General features: G+C 44.0%; 1 long non-coding RNA gene across 1 annotated transcript; it reads left to right on the top strand.

Annotated features, from left to right (window-relative positions):
- Positions 1-4556: 4556 nt before the first annotated feature.
- On the top strand, positions 4557-13083 carry LOC143810001 (uncharacterized). The gene is made up of 3 exons (XR_013222584.1): positions 4557-4693; positions 7856-7954; positions 12669-13083. It is a non-coding gene; the product is annotated as an uncharacterized LOC143810001 (long non-coding RNA).
- Positions 13084-19820: the final 6737 nt, after the last annotated feature.

Raw genomic sequence — 19820 nt, 5'->3', positions numbered from 1 at the left:
TGATTTTTTATTTTCACGGCTCTGCGTTGTAAACTTCTGTGAAGCACTTGGGGGTTCAAAGTGCTCACTACACATCTAGATAAGTTCCCTTGGGGGTCTAGTTTCCAAAATGGAGTCAATTGTGGGGAGTTCCTACTGTTTAGGCACATCAGGGGCTCTGCAAACGCAACCTGACGCCCGCAGAGCATTCCATCAAAGTCTGCATTTCAAAACGTCACTACTTCCCTTCCGAACCCTGACGTGTGCCAAAACAGTGGTTTACCCCCACATATGGGGTATCAGCGTACTCAGGAGAAACTGGACAACAACTTTTGGGGTCCAATTTCTCCTGTTACCCTTGGGAAAATAAAAAATTGTGGGCTAAAAAATCATTTTTGAGAAAAGAAAAATTATTTTTTATTTTCATGGCTCTGCGTTATAAACTTCTGTGAAGCACTTGGGGGTTCAAAGTGCTCACCACACATCTAGATTAGTTCCTTGGGAGGTCTAGTTTCCAAAATGGGGTCACTTGTGCGGGAGCTCCAATGTTTAGGCACACAGGGGCTCTCCAAACGCGACATGGTGTCCGCTAATGATTGGAGCTAATTTTCCATTCAAAAAGCCAAATGGCGTGCCTTCCCTTCCGAGCCCTGCCGTGCGCCCAAACAGTGGTTTACCCCCACATATGGGGTATCATCGTACTCAGAACAAACTGGACAAAAACATTTTGGGTCCAATTTCTCCTATTACCCTTGGGAAAATAAAAAATTCTGGGCTAAAAATCATTTTTGAGGAAAGAAAAATTATTTTTTTATTTTCACGGCTCTGCGTTATAAACTTCTGTGAAGCACCTGGGGGTTATAAGTGCTCACTATGCATCTAGATAAGTTTCTTGGGGGGTCTAGTTTCCAAAATGGGGTCACTTGTAGGGGAGCTCCAATGTTTAGGCACACAGGGGCTCTCCAAACGCGACATGGTGTCCGCTAACGATTGGAGCTAATTTTCCATTCAAAAAGTCAAATGGCACGCCTCCCCTTCCGAGCCTTGCCGTCAGGGCCGGCGTTAGGGGCAGGCAGACCAGGCAGCTGCCTGGGGCCCCCTCTCCCCCAGGGGCCCCCAGCTAGCGGCAAGTCACGCAGCCGCTATGGGGCCCCTGTGAGACAGGGGGGCCCGCCTGCCGCCAGCGGCAACTCCCCCGCCGCATTGAACTATACCGGCGTCTGTCGGTACAGTTCAATGCAATGATGGAGGAGAGAGCATCGCCTGACGCTCCCTCTCCCATCATTCCCCGCTCTGCCTCTGACACAGTAGGTGCGCGTGCACTCACTGTGTCCCAGGCAGAGCAGTGGCAGCCGCCGACACAGGAGCAGGGAGCAGCGCGGGCATGTGTGGAGAGGTGAGGAGCTTGTGTTTGTTTTTTTTATTTACTGGACTGTGGAGCCATTCTCGGAAGGGGGGATGTGGGCTGTTCCTGTGCTGTTTACTACTGTGTGGGCAGTGCTGTATACTACTGTGTAGGCAGTGCTGTATACTACTGTGTAGGCAGTGCTGTATGCTACTGTGTAGGCAGTGCTGTATACTACTGTGTAGGCTGTGCTGTATACTACTGTGTAGGCTGTGCTGTATACTACTGTGTAGGCTGTGCTGTATATTACTGTGTGGGCAGTGCTGTATACTATTGTGTGGGCAGTGCTGTATACTATTGTGGGCAGTGCTGTATACTACTGTGTGGGCAGTGCTGTATACTACTGTGTGGGCAGTGCTGTATACTACTGGGTAGGCTGTGCTGTACACTACTGTGTGGGCAGTGCTGTATACTACTGTGTGGGTTGTTCTATATACTACTGTGTGGGCTGTTCTATATACTACTGTGTGGGCAGTGCTGTATACTACTATGCGGGCTGTTCTATATACTACTGTGTGGGCAGTGCTGTATAGGAGGAGAGAAGGTTGGAGGAGAGAAGGTTTTTCCACCAACATAGAAGAGGATTCTTTACTGTTAGGGCAGTGAGAATCTGGAATTGCTTGCCTGAGGAGGTGGTGATGGCGAACTCAGTCGAGGGGTTCAAGAGAGTCCTGGATGTCTTCCTGGAGCAGAACAATATTGTATCATACAATTATTAGGTTCTGTAGAAGGACGTAGATCTGGGGATTTATTATGATGGAATATAGGCTGAACTGGATGGACAAATGTCTTTTTTCGGCCTTACTAACTATGTTACTATGTATACTACTGTGTGGGCTGTGCTCTATACTACTGTGTGGGCTGTGCTCTATACTACTGTGTGGGCTGTGCTCTATACTACGTGGCAGTGCTATATACTACTATGTGGGCTGGGCTATATACTATGCTTCTGTGTGATGTGCAGTATGTTAGCATTTGGGGCCCCATTTTAAACTTTGCCTAGGGCCCCACTTTGCCTAAAACCGGCCCTGCTTGCCGTGCACCCAAACAGTGGTTTACCCCCACATATGAGGTATCGGCATACTCAGGAGAAATTGCCCAACAAATTTTAGGATCCATTTTATCCTGTTGCCCATGTGAAAATGAAAAAATTGAGGCTAAAAGAAATTTTGTGTGAAAAAAAAGTACTTTTTCATTTTTGCGGATCAATTTGTGAAGCACCTGGGGGTTTAAAGTGCTCACTATGCCTCTGGATGAGTTCCTTGGGGGGTCTAGTTTCCAAAATGGGGTCACTTGTGGAGGAGCTCCAATGTTTAGGCACACAGGAGCTTTCCAAACGCGACATGGTGTCCGCTAACGATGGAGATAATTTTCCATTCAAAAAGTCAAATGGCGCTCCTTCCCTTCCGAGCCTTACCATGTGCCCAAACAGTGGTTTACCCCCACATGTGAGGTATTGGTGTACTCAGGAGAAATTGCCCAACAAAATTTAGGATCCATTTTATCCTGTTGCCCATGTGAAAATGAAAAAATTGAGGCTAAAATAATTTTTTTGTGAAAAAAAAGCACTTTTTCATTTTTACGGATCAATTTGTGAAGCACCTGGGGGTTTAAAGTGCTCACTATGCTTCTAGATAAGTTCCTTGGGGGGTCTAGTTTCCAAAATGTGGTCACTTGTGGGGGAGCTCCAATGTTTAGGCACACGGGGGCTCTCCAAACGCGACATGGTGTCCGCTAAAGATTGGAGCCAATTTTTCATTAAAAAAGTCAAATGGCGCTCCTTCCCTTCCGAGCCCTGCCGTGCGCCCAAACAGTGGTTTACCCCAACATATGAGGTATCAGCGTACTCAGGACAAATTGGACAACATCGTCCCTGGTCCAGTTTCTCCTTTTACCCTTGGGAAAATAAAAAAATTGTTGCTAAAAGATCATTTTTGTGACTAAAAAGTTAAATGTTCATTTTTTACTTCCATGTTGCTTCTGCTGCTGTGAAACACCTGAAGGGTTAATAAACTTCTTGAATGTGGTTTTGAGCACCTTGAGGGGTGCAGTTTTTAGAATGGTGTCACTTTTGGGTATTTTCAGCCATATAGAACCCTCAAAATGACTTCAAATGTGAGGTGGTCCCTAAAAAAAATGGTTTTGTAAATTTTGTTGTAAAAATGAGAAATCACTGGTCAAATTTTAACCCTTATAACTTCCTAGCAAAAAAAAAAATTGTTTCCAAAATTGTGCTGATGTAAAGTAGACATGTGGGAAACGTTATTTATTAACTATTTTGTGTCACATAACTCTCTGGTTTAACAGAATAAAAATTCAAAATGTGAAAATTGCGAAATTTTCAAATTTTTTGCCACATTTCCGTTTTTTTCACAAATAAACTCAAAAATTATCGACCTAAATTTACCACTAACATGAAGCCCAATATGTCACGAAAAAACAATCTCAGAATCGCTAGGATCCGTTGAAGCGTTCCTGAGTTATTACCTCATAAAGGGACACTGGTCAGAATTGCAAAAAACGGCAAGGTCATTAAGGCCAAAATAGGCTGGGTCATGAAGGGGTTAATGTTGATGTGAGCAATGGAGGTGTCTATCCTTGTGTGGCGTCTGATCTAACGGTATAGGCATGACCAATAGGCTGTAAGCCAGCATGGTGCACTACACTTATCTGTGTGTCTAGCATCCTATCCAAACCTTATCCATGCACATTTATAATAGTATGCGATCTCTCCTCTTGGTTGATAGGTGTGTGAGTGGTTATTTTTCAGTATTTTGCACCTGTGCTTATCTCACATGGGCCTGTCTGCATTGCCCAGTATACTCTAATGATGATCAGGCATTGATAAGTATGACCTCTTTTTTTCTGTGATGTATTCTGTATATAGCCTGTCATCAGACACACACATGGAATCACTGGATCAATTGCTTTTTCAGTATATATGTAAACGATCTTAGTTTTGACTTTTTGACTCCTAACTTCCCTAATGGTCTTTGCTTTGCTGCAGCTGTGATGTACCATACATCTAATCACAGGACTCATTGGGAATACTTGTGTGATGTTCTCATGTGGTGTATGGCTGGGGGTTGTACTCCTGACAGGGTATGATGTATCTTATGGTGGCCAAGCTTTCTGTCAGAAGAGTCTTTCCTTCTCAAATTACACACAGACAGGAAACTCCACAATACAATGTTTGCGCAGTAACTGCCTCTAGGCAGAAGATGATGATGGTAGTATAGTTGTTGGTGCATTTGAGCCCCAGTCATGAAGCAGCCGTAAGAATTTAAAACAAAAGTCTTTTTACTGAAGGTAATGGGGCAAATTATTATTTACAAACAGCAGGAAACTGAGGTACAGGATTACACTCACGGTTGATAATTGCTTTGTACCTGCAGACAGGCAGATCTTAGCAACCTTCGGTTTTATTAAGTCTGAATATTTATTCTTCAGCACTCTGCTCTGTTTCTGCCCTGAGGTAATTCTTTCTTCTAGTGGTACAATGGTAGTCTTCCTCTTATGAGAACTATTAACTCCCCCCTTTTTAAGCCAAGCAGGCAGGGAGAAGGTAGGTAATCAGTTCACCTACAAAATGTCCGACCATCAACTGCCTCTTCAAATTAAAACTATCTCACAGAACTTGGCTCCTCCTCCTTCTATGTGACTGTAGAGCTGCAGTCATTGGCTGACTGCCCTGAGGCGTTTTTCCAGAACCTTCTGCATATTAAAACAGAGCTGGGTCACCTGATCAAGCCTATGAGGAGAAGATTAACCCTTTTTGTGCTGCCTGTCAGCAGGTCTCACAATGTATTTAAAATGCACAGTCCACACGAAAATTCACAGCATTTATATGAAAAGACACTATACTGTATATCCAGTATCCCATAGAAATGGCCACTTTGTGGGATGCCACACTTGTATGCATTGCATAAGACTATTGAGGCCAGTGTTTGATTCCCTGCAGCGGTTACAGGGAAGGAAATGACATCATCATCACTGCAGCACAATAAACAAAGATCCCAGAGACCATTGATGCATCAGTACTGGAGAACTGCCTCTAAAAGTATTGTTTCATAAAATTATTTCTATACTTTGAGAGTGTATGATATCGGCTAATGCAGAACACAATACAATTGATCCTTTTCTATTGCTATTGTACTATGAAAAGAGGAGATGATCCAGCTTCCAAGCTTGCAAAAATTAATTGGATTAAAAAATTAATTCCATCATGAGTGTAGACACAGCCAGGGGTGGGATTCGGCTGGTTCTCCCCGGTTCGATGGAACCACTTGTTAAAAAAGCAGCTGGTTCCCCGAACCGGGGAGATTCAGAGCCACGATCCGGTATCACACCTCGCAACCGTCCCATATTCCGTGGGACAGTCCTTATTTTGAGAGTTCCGGCCATCCCGCACTGCAGAGCCACATCCCTCCACCCTCAGAGAGCCGCACACCACATATATGGCTGCCACTGCTCTGTGCAAACAGGACCTGTGATGAGGTCACAGGAGGGGAGGAGTCAGGAGTCACATAATCAAGGGCCTCCGTCTATTGCAGGACTCTGCCATGCTGTCACGGTGCTGGATGATGGTAAGCTTATGTGTGGGGTCAGGAGGGGTTTACAGTGTGGATGTAGCAGAGCCGTGTGTGTACGAGGTGTACGTAGCAGAGCCGCGTGTGTATGAGGTGTACAGAGCGGAGTCGTGTATGCAAGGTGTACGGAGCGGAGCCGCGTGTGTAGGAGTAACTATGTGTGGCCATTATGCTGTACGCAATATCATGGGTGGCCATTATACAGTATGGAGCATCATGTGTGGCCATTATACAGTATGGAACATCATATGTGGCCATTATACAGTATTGAGAATCATGTGTGGCTATTATACAGTATGGAGCACTGTGTGGCCATTATACAGTATTGAGCATCATGTGGGGCCATTATACAGTATGGAGAATCATGTGTGGCCATTATACAGTATTGAGAATCATGTGTGGCCATTATACAGTATGGAGCACTGTGTGGCCATTATTCAGCATTGAGCATCGTGTGGCCATTATACAGTATTGAGCGTCATGTGTGGCAATTATACAGTATGGAGCACTGTGTCCATTATACAGTATTGAGCATCATGTGGGGCCATTATACAGTATGGAGCATCATGTGTGGCCATTATACAGTATGGAGCATCATGTGTGGCCATTATACAGTATGGAGCATCATGTGTGGCCATTATACAGTATTGAGCATCATGTGGGGCCATTATACAGTTTTGAGCATCATGTGTGGCGATTATACAGTATTGAGCATTATGTGTGGCCATTATACAGTATGGAGCATCATGTGTGGCCATTATACAGTATTGAGCATCATGTGTGGCCATTATACAGTATTGAGCATCATGTGGGGCCATTATACAGTTTTGAGCATCATGTGTGGCCATTATACACTATGGAGCACTGTGCGGCCATATTTTTTTGTTTATAATTATTGTTTATGAAACAGTGTGATCAGCAGTGGTAAATGGGTATGGTTGGGACGTGGATATGGGTGTGACTGGTTTTGAAATGGGTATGGTCAGAGGCGTGGCCTAAAATTTGCCGCGGAGCACTACGCGTGTCCCTCTTTTCCTTCAAAAGTTGGGAGGTATGGTTTGGCTGCGCCCCTACTTGTATATGTTTGAGGAAATGGTGTGTGTAAATGGGTGTGGCTTAAAAAATGGGTGTGGTTTTCCTACACACAAACCCAGAGCCTGCTGTTTAAAAATTTTAATCCCACCCCTGGACACAGCTACATGTTTTGAACACCCATTGCGTTCTTTAACAAAGCTGTGTCTACACTCATGATGGAATTTATTTTTTAATCCAATGCATTTTTGCAAGCTTGGAAACTGTATCATCTCCTCTTTTCATTCCTGCAAGTGGTTCCTTGCAGATCTGTGCCTCCTGGGACGCCTAGCTGGGGTGAGCAGGATTATTCTTTATCTATCATTGTGCTGTACTTGAGAAACAACATTCATTCACATTGGAAAATTAGAATTCATAACAATTTCCAGCAGGTATATAATGTTTTATAGGCCATTTCTATGGTCACAGCCCAAGATGAAATGGTAGTGCGCACCTATGTATGCATAACGCATACGAAGGGTAAATAAAATGCCCCCTAAAATGCCTTCTTTGTAAATGAGATCTGATGTCTGTCTCTTTGTAATAAAACAATATTGACAAGCTCTGATAATTCTTCTGACTAGTCTTTTAATTAAATCCTTATCCATCCCACTGCACCGTTTATCTTTGTGTTGTTTGCATACATCTATCTTCTTTCATACAAAAAAGTGTTTCAGAATATGTAATTTATTACCTAAAGACCTCGTTATGAGACTCTCCTAATTACTCATATTAAACAAACTCATGTACCAGCACAGTGTGTCCTAAAATGCTTAGTGAATTATCAATGTCTTTCCATTTATTGATTTAGCCATTGGCCATTCTAGCGGAAACATCATTTGTATGCAGCCTAGGTCCTGAAGCTCTGCTGGCTTGATGAAAGAATCATTCGTTAAGACTGCAATGAAATGTAAGTACTAAGCAGTGCGGATTATGCCAGGAACAGCAAGTATAACATAACATACAAGTAAGATAGTCACAACTGGCCCTGGTGCTTTAGGGGGGCAATAAGACCTCATAGGAAACACTAATATTATAGATCGAAAGAACAAGGGATGGTACAGATTTTACACTTTGACCCAGTTACTACACAGATCTGCTGGTAATGTATTTATTGCATATTCATCACTATAAGTAAGCAAAGTTTATAAGATTAATACCACAAAATCATGGGCATAAAGAAACCCAGGATACTAAAGAGTATATTAAACTATAATTACTCTATATTAACTACTGCACTAAAAACAATGCTAAATCGATCAGCGTGCAATTAAAAAACGCAGGGAAATGATGCCTAAGATCACCTACAGAAACCAGATGGTTATGAATAGCACAAAATGTTTTTTTTTTAAGTTTCAAATTATTATTATTATTATTATTATACTACTACTACAATGCAGGCTATGTACAGGTATGTAAGATTCATTTTATCCAATTTGCTCATGAAGATCTAAACATTATGATGCTACTGCCCTGTGGGCATGTAGTGTCTAATAATATACTGTATAAGATTATGGACATAGGCAAAAGATTAGTAGGTGGAAAAAGAATAATTATTACTTATGAGGCATCATGGTACTTACAAGATGGATGTTGGTAACGTGTGTTCTCTGCTGCACCGACGCGCGTTTCGCCCTTTATCCCCATCAGTCCATGTTACATTATATTCAATTCCTGCTCTTTTCCAAAGATTTGCACCCTAAAGCCTATGATAAGGGATATCTTATAGGTACAATTCACTGTTAATAAGAAAGGGAAAAAGCCATTGCTGTGTGTCATTATTAATTCTAGGTTATTATAACATGCCTAATAGTAGAACTATATTGTCTTAAAACAATATATATTTTTCCAAACAATAAAATCCCCGTTTCCCTTGTACTGTGCCTGGTATTGTAACCTGGTATAATCCATTAGATAACATTAAAAGGAATTTGTCAGCAGCTTTTTGCTATGTAACCTGAGGACAGCATGAGATAGGGGTTAAAACACAGAATTCAACTATTTGTCACATGGCCGGCTGTGTGCTGTTGTTTACTTACACTGAAGCTTTAATCACCTTGTGATTATAATTGCTCGCAATACAGCAGCATGTGAGCCCTTGTCTGACTGCACCTCCTCCTGTGATAAGCAGCTCACGGTCTATAACTATGTGCACTTGAAGCCTGGTGGGGGCTGGGTTAGCTTTCTCAGCTCTGCTGCATTGTTAAATCTAAAAACTCTGATTGTGTCAAAACAGCTTCGCCTAGTAAATGAAGTGATACATCATTGGATTCAGGGTCTCTTTGCCTACATCATGCTGCTCTCAGGTGAGGTAGCAAAATCCTGCTGACAGATTCCCTTTAATAACAGCCCATTTATGAGAGTAACGGAGTAACACTGCTTTTCAGATGTATCTGTTCTAGTAAATAATTGTATTCCGAAGGCTGGGTTGACATTGCGTTGAGTGACTCCGTTAAACGGACTACGTTACACCGCGGCATAACGCGGTGTAACGTAGTCCGTTAACGCCTCCATTGAAAGCAATGTCGGACGCATCGCTAGCGCATGCCCACAATGGGCGTGCGCTAGGGATGTGCCGTCATTGAGTGACGGACCCTGAGACACGGGCTGCAGCGTTTCTGGGTCCGTCACTGCTAGCGCAGATAGAGCTAGCACATGCTCTATCTGCGCTAGCGCGCTGCAAACGTCGGCACTTGCGTTACAGCAGCCCGTTAGCGTATGTGCTAAACGGGCTGCTGCTAACACAATGTGAACCCAGCTTTATAATATAGCAATTCTGGAGCATCTTTTCTTAGAATTATTTGCCAGATATGTAAGAATGTATGTCAATGTATTAATACAATTATAGAAGTTAAAACAGAAGAACAGTACAATCCATAATTATAAGATAATGGTTTCTAAATTGCCATTTCATGGGGAATGCAGGTGTTTAGTAAAATAGACATGTCAGGAGAGATGACTGTTCCGCTTTAAGCCTTACTCGGTTGTCAAACTCATCAACTCATTAAGTCAGGCTCATCAGTATTTTCTGTGTCAGGGTGCTCTTCTTGGCTGTTTACGTCACCTACAGTGACAAGAAACAAGGTAACATCAACCCTCCTGTCTGTAAGTAAATTTCTACAAAATGAAAGGCAAAGTAACAGGTATTTACTAAAATAGACATGTCAGGACTTAGGAGAGATGACTGGTCCCCACTTTAGGTCTCCCATGGCTGCCACACTCATCAACCCAGGGCTCATCATATGCTTTCCATGTCATGGGGCTCTTTCTGGCTGTCCATGTCACCTACAGTTGGTGACAAGTTTCAAGGTGACTGCAGAACTTATGATTTTTAGATATTTTTGTGTTATTTTTGATTAATTTTAGCTTGAGGAGAATGGATACAATTTGATCACTCTGAATGGTAAACTAATAGAAAGTTATAAAAATAATTAATAAAGTAAATCAAATAAAGGAGAAAAAAAAGTAAAAACTAAGTAAAGATGAAAGAATGTAAATAAAATTTAAATAAAATCTAAAAAAAAAATGTTTATATTGTATAACGTGTCTTTAAAAATCCCGGATGGCTCCGAACATGCAACGAGTATTGGATCTCAAGGTTACAAAACCCCTGACTTTCTTGCTGCTCTGCATTCTTCTTATTAAATATGACCAAACTGCTCCCTTATTGGCTGATTAACATTTGATTTTTTGACTAGTCTACTTCATACCTAAAGTAAAGATAAGTAAATATTTTATAGAGGTTGCGTAGAGAATTACATCATTTCACTATGAAAAGATAGTGCAGGTGTATGCTGGCATAGACGATATCTCTAGAGAGCAATGTGTTAATATGGAAAAATAACACTTTTCTTGGCATGAAGTAAATCTTCCTTAATCAGAAACATATCTTTCTTGCTTTTTGCTGTACTTTACATAAATCATTAAGGAAAATTGCCAGCTATTACTGCATGCAGTGAGAGCAGAGTATGAATACCGTATTGGCACGCTGTAGCAGCTATTTTCTTGATAGTTTAAAATCGTGACCGCTGTTTTATTGAAATCAGCTTTTGCTTTTTCATATAAATACATGATTTGAAATCTCTGTAGTGAGACAGAAAGCTATAATTTAAAGGGATTACATTAAACAAATGGCTGTCTTTTACATCTGTTAAACACATTCCTCGTGCACATTCATATTTTTAACAGTAATTGTGTCTGCTTCACTTAAAATGCTAAAACTTCACTGTTATCATGAGCAATTAAAATGTATTTTTCTGTTTTGTGAAAATAAGTAATCTGTTTTTCTAACCTGGTTCAAGCATCTAAAAATCATGGTCAGACTGGCCACAGGTTTCCTGACCCAAACACAACCGCCTCATATACATAAATAAGGCTGCTGAGTTCAGGTCCGAATTCCCATATATTGTTGCCTGTACTCTCATATCATTGGCGGCATTGGCATGGTATGGCATTCTTTCACCTAAGTCAGGGGAAAACTGTTTTGGGGGATCAGATCCTCAAAGATCATTTTTTACAATCCTGTTGATATGTCATAAATTGCAATTTAGGAAAATCCACAAATTTCACTTTTATGTTAAGGCTAGATACATGTAGGCCTAAGCAAAGCTGGAGTAATATTTTATCATTGTCCATTGAGTGAGATAGAAAAGCTCTAAATTTTCTGATTACTGTGAATGGACTCCAGATACTTATGTGGGACAACATAAATCAATAGGTGAGGAACCTCCCGTGTAGGCCACACAAAATGGCACCTATGCCAATTGTCACTTTTTAGGCTAAAGTGTTGGATCCAAAGGTGATCAATGTTGTAAGTTATACTTTGGACTTTGAATCATTGTGATAGTTGGTAGTTTGCATTTACTATGAAGATTATAAAAAATATAAAGGAGTTGGCCATTTTACAAAACGCATTTTCATAAACCCAATAAGGGACTTTTGAGTTAGTAGAGGACAGGTCATGGTCTTAATCTCTTTGCCAAAGTGGAGAGTAGTTAAAAAGAGCATCTCTCTCTGGAGGACCTGTCCAGCATTACTCAGATAACCCATCGATTTGAATTGACATTGAGTTTAATTTCCCCCCGTGATGATGCTGCAGGAAAAGTAATCACTTATTACTAGGTTTTCCCACAAATTGCAGCTGATTGCTTGCGGTCCCAGGAGGGGGACACTTTGTGTACAGTTTTATTTTCAAGGGATACTGTGTAAAATGTACAGAACATGGACCAATGTTAATGAGTGTGTTAGATCACATTAGTTTTTTTTACCACATTGACCAATGGTGTGCTTGAAAAAAATCAACTAGATTCATCTTTTTTGCAATGATTGTGTAAAAAATGAATGTGTCCATATGACATCCATGTTTAACAAATTCATTGCAATAATTAGCATAAGAAACTGTATTTGGCCTTGTTTCCTTTTTTAGTAATGATGACGATATGGATAAAAAATTGTTCATCTTCTCTGAATCAAAATTTTCATACAACTGATTGGACTTAATGTCCTAAGGATGACACATCATTGTGGTCTTGTAGCCTAAATATTGCCCTCTTTAAATAGAAGAGACCCCAGGTAGATTTCAGACTTAAAGTATATTACTAACTGTATTTTCATGTTATTTTCAGATCTAAAGCAGAAGATTTTTTTACAGTGGAATATGAAGTTTTTGGAGAGCAATTTCATAGAATTGCTACCAAATTGCAATGATATTACCTTGTATCTCAGAGAACACTGGATGTATTCAGCCATATTAGTTATATGTCCTTGACTCCGGCAAGTTCTCATCTTATGTTTCTTGGTGACTTTGGATTTAAAGATTGCCTTTCATCATCTACCCTTGACCCAATTATCTTCCAATGACGTGCTCTTTTTTGTTCCAGACAAATACAATCAGAACCTACAGGCAGCGATGATCATTTTTACCAGACAACTATTATCCTATTATGCTGCAGGAGGTCCTGAAGAAGGCGACATCATAGAAAGCTGTGTCCTTTGTATTTCCTCCCTTCCTGTCTTTCTCTGCAAGTACTGTTTTTCAGTACTTTCTTATTATCAAAATTTACCTAAAGAGGTACTGGCATGTACAGTATATTTTTTTTATTGTATGTGTATATGTGCTTTCAATGTAGTGTGAGTGCATTAACCCCTTAACGACTGCCGATTCGCATTAAAACGTTGGACTTAGGGTTAGTGTTGGGCTTAGGGTTACTGTTAGGTGTACGGTTAGGGTTGTGTTTTTTTTCAACAGTTAAAAAAAATGATGACGATATGACGACTAGTGTTGAGTGCAAGTGCTCACTACTCAAGTTTGCATTGGGTGCTCTGGTATGCCCCCGAGTATTGCGGGTGCTCGACAATTGGCGGCTGCTAAACAGACAAAAAAACATGCAGGGACTGCCTGCCATACACAGGCAATCCACACATGTCACTCGAGAATCCACGATACTCTGTGCATACCCGAGCACCTGATGCAAACTTAAGTAGGGAGCACTTTAACTCAACAATGATGACTAGAGGTGGGCAAACCTGAACAGTAAAGTTCAGCGTTCGTACTGAACACCAACTGTTCGGGCATGGATACCGAACACAGACTTCACCAGGAAGTCCGTGTTATTGTTCGGGTTCATCTGCCCGAACACCGGGTGTTTGTCACGCTGTCATGTGCATGACAGTGCAGCAAACACCGCTTCTGATTGGCGGTGAAATCATCCCCGCCGGTCAGAGAGCCATGGTTCCCACACTGTTAAAAGACAGCGTGAGTGCTCAGCTATGATTGGAGGTATAAAGTTTACATCCAGTCACTAGCGTCAGCTGATAGAACTACTGCGCCCATCATCCGACGCGTGCTGCCGCTAATAATAACGAGAGCAGGAGCGGCAGTTTTTTTCACGTGCTAGCAGAGATCTCACTGTGGTCACAGCAGTTCAGCATGACTGGAAATGCAGCCTCAGTGACCGGAGGTAACCTCGATGACATCACTGCTGGTCACTGAGGCTGCGCTCGCTTCAGTTCAGTCACCAGTGATTCTCAACCTGGACGGTCGCATCTTGGCACTGTCCAGGTTGAAAATTGTTTATCCTCCAGACATGGATTACGGCGTGGGACAGAACGACGGTGGAGGATTTTTTTTTTTAATTTTTGTTTTATTACAGAAGACGAGGGATTCAGTGGAATTAGGCATTAGGTGAGTATACCTGTGTTTGTTACTTTTAAATAAAAAAGTAAAAGTGTGTTTTGTTTTATTTCAAATAAAAGACTTTTATCCTGGCTGTGTGTTTATTTACCATTCAACTATAGGATTAGTAATGGATAGGTGTCTTATAGACTCCTCTCCATTACTAAGTGATGGGCTTGATGTCACCGGACAATACAAAGGTGACATCAACCCCACAAATATGAACCCCACATGCCACCACTACAGGGCAAGTGGGAAGAGCTGGGCAAAGTGCCAGAATTGGAGCATCTAATAGGTGTGCCTTTTCTGGGTGGCTGCGGGCTGCTATTTTTAGGCAGGGGGTGGTGCAATATTCATGGTCCCTTACCAGCTCCTAGCTGTCTGCTTTAGCTTGACAGGTTGTCAAAAATGTAGGGGGCCACACTCCATTTTTAAAAATTATTTAGGTAAATACGGTGTGGCGACCCCTGTATTCTTGATATCCAGCCTCGCTGAAGGTGACAGCTGAGGGTTGCAGCCCCCAACTGTGAGTTTTGCCTGGATGGTTATCAAAAATACAGTGGGACCCACACCTTTTTTTTAAATTATTTATTTACAGCGCAGGAGATGACTAATGAACACACCCATCATCCGCTCCTGCTCTCATTGTTATTAGCGGCAGCAGGCGTCGGATGATGGGAGCAGTAGTCCCATCAGCTGACACCAGTGACCAGAGGTAAACTTTACACCTCCGATCACAGCTGTCTTGTACCTTCATATTTATTATTATGTGGGATTTGTTGTTCTATATATATAAATCCATAAAAATCTGTTAGGAATCGGTTCTGCTGGTTGCAGCACTGTCATACTTGCAGTCAAGTGACAACTAGAGTGTTATCTACAGTGGGGTAAATAAGTATTTGATACACTGCTGATTTTGCAAGTTTATCCACCTTCAAAGGATGGAGAGGTCTATAATTTTTATCATTGGTATACTTCAACTGTGAGAGACAGAATCTTTAAAAAAATCCAGCACAATTATTAGAGAACGGAAGAAGCACAAGATGACTGTTAATCTTCCTCGGTCTGGGGCTCCATGCACTATCTTGCCTCGTGGAGTAAGGATGATTCTCAGAAAGGTCAGAAATCAGCCCAGAACTACATGGGAGTACCTGTTCAATGACCTGAAGAGAGCTGGTAGCACAGTCTCAAACATTACAGTTAGAAATACATGACGCCGTCATGGATTAAAATCCTGCAGGGCACACAAGGTCCCCCTGCTCATGACAGCACATGTCCAGGCTCATTTGAAGTTCACCAATGACCATCTGAATGATCCAGAGGAAACATGGGAGAAAGATGTGTGATCAGATGAGACCAAAATATAACTTTTTGGTATCAACTCCACTCGCCGTGTTTGGAGGAAGAAGAATCATGAGTACAGCCCCAAGAACATTGTCCCAACCATGAAGCATGGAGGGGGAAACATCATTCTTTGGGAGTGCTTTTCTGCAATGGGGACAGGACGACTGCACCATATTGAAGGGAGGATGGATGGGGTAATGAATCCCAAGATTTTGGCCAACAACCTCCTTCCCTCAGTATGTCACGCACAGTGTTGGAAGACTAAGTGCAACACGAGGGGAAGGTAGCCCAAATGCTTTAGTACTCTCTGTTCTTTGTTCTGGCCCCCTAGATATTACTGCTGGGCCCACTCTTCCTAGAAGAACGCTGCAGGGCACGATGTGCCCTGGGCCAGCTAACCCTCTGTGAGCTGTATGGGCGCCCAGGCCCCAACTCAACTAACCAGGAAGACCTCACTATCTTATCCCCTCCTATTCTAACTATCTGCCCCTCCTATTCTAACTATCTGCAATAATGTTCCCATCTAGTGGCCAACCAAGGATACTACTCTCCTAACACTAAACTGGTCCAGGGCACTTACTTTCCCTTACAACAGTGGTGCACATGACATATATACAACATGAGCAATACGCTTTATGCGTAGCAGTACTCAATATGCATAGTGATAATATGGAGCGCCCCCACACCGCCGCAGGGCCGAGGGGTACCCGGAGCCGGGCCTCTAGGTCTCAGTCCTGGGGTTGTCACGGTGGCTAGACCCGGTCCGTGGCCCTGTCTGTCAATGGGGGACGTCCGGTGCAATAAGTGGTGTGGTAACGGTGCAGGTCGCGGTAAATAACGAGGACACCAGTTTGCAGTCTCTTTACCTCTTTACTGAAGATGTTGGAGACCTCAGTCCAGAGCGCTGTTAACTGGGTTTTCAGAGACCGGCCGGTCCAACGACACATCAGGAGTTCTCCTCACAGGTGGGAATCAGTATCTACCTTCTAGCGCTGTGTGTTGTAGTTCTTCCCTGCTGAGCTCCCGGGATAGTCCTCACAACTGTTTCTTTCTGTCTCTACTGTTCGTTCTCCGTCCTCCAGGTGATATGGTAGGACGCACCCGTATGACGGGGTAGGCCTGGAGTTCTTCCGGGACTCTAGAGTCGCCCCTCTCCCACAGCTGCCTCCGTTGTCTGCTTAGGTGTTAAGTGAGACAGCCAACCTGTAATTAGCTGTCCTGCCGTGGTTTGCAATGTACTTAAAGTCTCTTACTTGCTCGGCGTTCCGGCCACCGATTGTTTGCGCCTCAGCAAGGTGCTGCCTCTTTCAACAAAACCCCTGCTGGTATTCTCCTTTTCTGTATTCCCGTTGTTTGCTGGTTAGTTCTGCTCTGAGGAGTCTGCCAGGATCCCCATCCCTGACAGGTCCTCTCACTAGCTCTTCCCAGCTACTTCTCCCTGTCTTCCTGTCCAACCCCCAGTTTTACCAGAGTTGTGAGGAGTGGCCTACTAGATAGGACCACCCCCCCTGGTGGCCGGAGTGTGAAGTGTGGTGAGAATGTACCTGGTCAGAGAAACTCCTTAGTGCAATCAGACGTACCATAGCTCCCCATAGTGGCGGAGCCACAGTACTGCAACAACCAGGACTCTGGGGTGCTGCACTCCCCCCCGGTTAAATCCAGTACTCCGGGACTGGGAAAACAAGAACAATAATACATGTTAACAGGAAACACACAAACTTTTGAAATAGCATAACAATTGAACATAACAATGCTTCCCTTTACGGGAGGTGAGGATTCTTGAACGTTGCAAAAGTTAGGTCATGCACAGTTTATGACTCTCAGTTCAGTGGTTGAAACAGCGGGGACCCCGGGTAAACAAAGGGGTCCCCCTTATGAAAGTTTTTGAGCAATTCACTGTCCATTACTCTATTGTCCATTTTAACAACCTGTAACAAAAAGATATGCATACAAACATTTTTAATGAAATAGCAGCCCTTATCAATACCTCCACATTTTGTAGCGGAGGGGAGTTTGGTTCTGTGTGCTGCGTGTGGACCTTCGCAGCGCAGGGGTTGCTATTGGCCTAACAGGGCCCGCTATGCTTGCTACCACTGGTGTAGTGCGCTGTCTTCTAACTACACTTCTAGTGAGTCTGGGTAGCACTGGCAGGTTGGGGCTCTCAGAGCTGCTGCTATCAACAGTGGGTACGGCAGGCTCACTGATAGCAGAGGGAGGATTTGCTGGTTCAACGGTTGGCATGGCTTCTTCAGGCAAGGCTTGTTGAGGTTGCGGGGCCGGATGATCTGGTTCCACCATTGTTTCTGGCGGGTCCGGCTGTTCAAACATTACAACAGGTACCGCAACGGCTTGGTTTATCAGAGTCCAGGACTGGGGAAAGTCACCAAGGACAGTATGGAACATTTTCTCCTTTTCCACCGGCGGGGAGATTTCTGGGGCCGTGCCCCTCTCTTTCAATTTATCGGGGCAGACCTTAAGGTGATCCCTGGATACCGCTGTTGAGGTCTCCCCTTTGTCCTTGCTGATGAGACAGACCTTAGTGTTGTCGAAGTCGGATGGCAAGATGGTATACGGTTCCGCTTCCCATTGGTCATCGAGCTTGTGTAACCTCCTCTTTCGTTTAAGCACTTGCTCACCAGGTGACAGGGGAATCGCAGGAGCGTGTTGGTTGTAGTCCCTTTCTTGCCTCTGCCTAGCCTGGGCGAGACTTCTCTCCACACACTCTTGCACTTCGCGGTACCTTCGCTGCCTTTCTGCATCCCAATCCGCATCCGGCGAGGTATCTTCGGGTACTAGGACCCCCATGTCCAGATCAACGGGTAACCGACTAGACCTTCCTCGCATCAGGTACGCTGGAGTACAGTTGGTGGAACTTACTGGGATGTGGTTGTACATATCCACCAAGTCAGGCAACTTTGTCGGCCACAGATTCCGTTCCTCCACAGGCAAGGTCTTCAATAAATCGATTACTACCTGGTTCATCTTCTCGCACATCCCGTTGGTTTGAGGGTGGTACGGTGTAGTTCTGATCTTCTTACACCCGTACAACTGGCAGAATTCTTGGAATACTTCTGCTTCAAAGGCAGGTCCCTGGTCGGTCAGTACCTTCTCTGGGTAGCCATGGGGCCTACAAAAGTGCTGCTGGAAGGCCCTGGCGGCAGTCCTGGCCGTTAGATCTTTAACAGGCACAACCACCAGAAACCTGGAGTAGTGGTCCACGATGGTAAGGGCGTAGATATAGCCCGACCGGCTAGGTGTCAGCTTCACATGATCCAGCGCGACCAGTTCAAGCGGCCGTTTGGTGATGATAGGCCGCAGGGGGGCCCGTTGGCTGTCACGGTCCTTTCTGCGCAGACTACATGGACCACACTCCCGACACCACTTCTCAATGGTTCTCTTCATGCCAATCCAATAGAACCTCCCTCGGAGTAGCTTCTCCAGCTTCTTCCATCCGAAGTGTCCGGCTCCATCATGGTAGGCTCCCAGAACCATGGGCGCATCTCGCCTTGGCACCACTATCTGCCACACCAATTCATGAGTACGTGGGTCGATGCTCCTCCTGCACAGCTTGCCATCATGGATAAACAGCTTGCTTCTTCCCTTCCACAGCTGTTGGGTTTCTTGTGGATCATCTGGGCCAGGGTGCAACCCAGCCTGCGTCAAGAGCTCCTTCACCTGACGGACCGCGGGGTCACTATCCTGGGTTTCTGCCCATCCGTGGTGGGGCAGGGGATTCAGCGTGGCATCCGGTTGGTTCTTGTGCCTGTTCTTCACATGGTGAGAGCTCTGAGTGGCTTTGGGGCGATGGAAGGCAGGCAGCTCCACCTCTTCAAGTGCCTCCGGGTCTTCTCCCACTTCTGGTAAATTGGGCATTCGGGACAAAGCATCGGCATTGGCATTCTGGTGCCCTGCCCGATATTTGATGGTGAAATCATAGTTGGACAGCCGGGCCATCCACCGCTGTTCCAAGGCCCCGAGTTTGGCGGTATCCAGATGCGTTAGCGGATTGTTGTCCGTGAAGACGGTGAATTTCGCGGAAGCCAGGTAGTGCTTAAACCTCTCCGTCACTGCCCAGACAAGGGCAAGGAATTCCAGTTTGAAGGAACTGTAGTTGTCAGGGTTCCTTTCCGTGGGACGGAGTTTCCTGCTGGCGTAAGCGATCACTCTTTCCTTGCCGTTCTGGACCTGAGACAGCACGGCTCCTAGTCCCACATTACTGGCATCTGTGTACAGCACAAACGGTTGGTCGTATTCGGGG

The sequence above is a fragment of the Ranitomeya variabilis genome, chromosome 2, assembly GCF_051348905.1.
Source record: "Ranitomeya variabilis isolate aRanVar5 chromosome 2, aRanVar5.hap1, whole genome shotgun sequence".
NCBI lineage: Eukaryota > Metazoa > Chordata > Amphibia > Anura > Dendrobatidae > Ranitomeya > Ranitomeya variabilis.
Note: the sequence above shows the minus strand (reverse complement) of the source record. Positions and strands in the feature narration are given on the sequence as shown.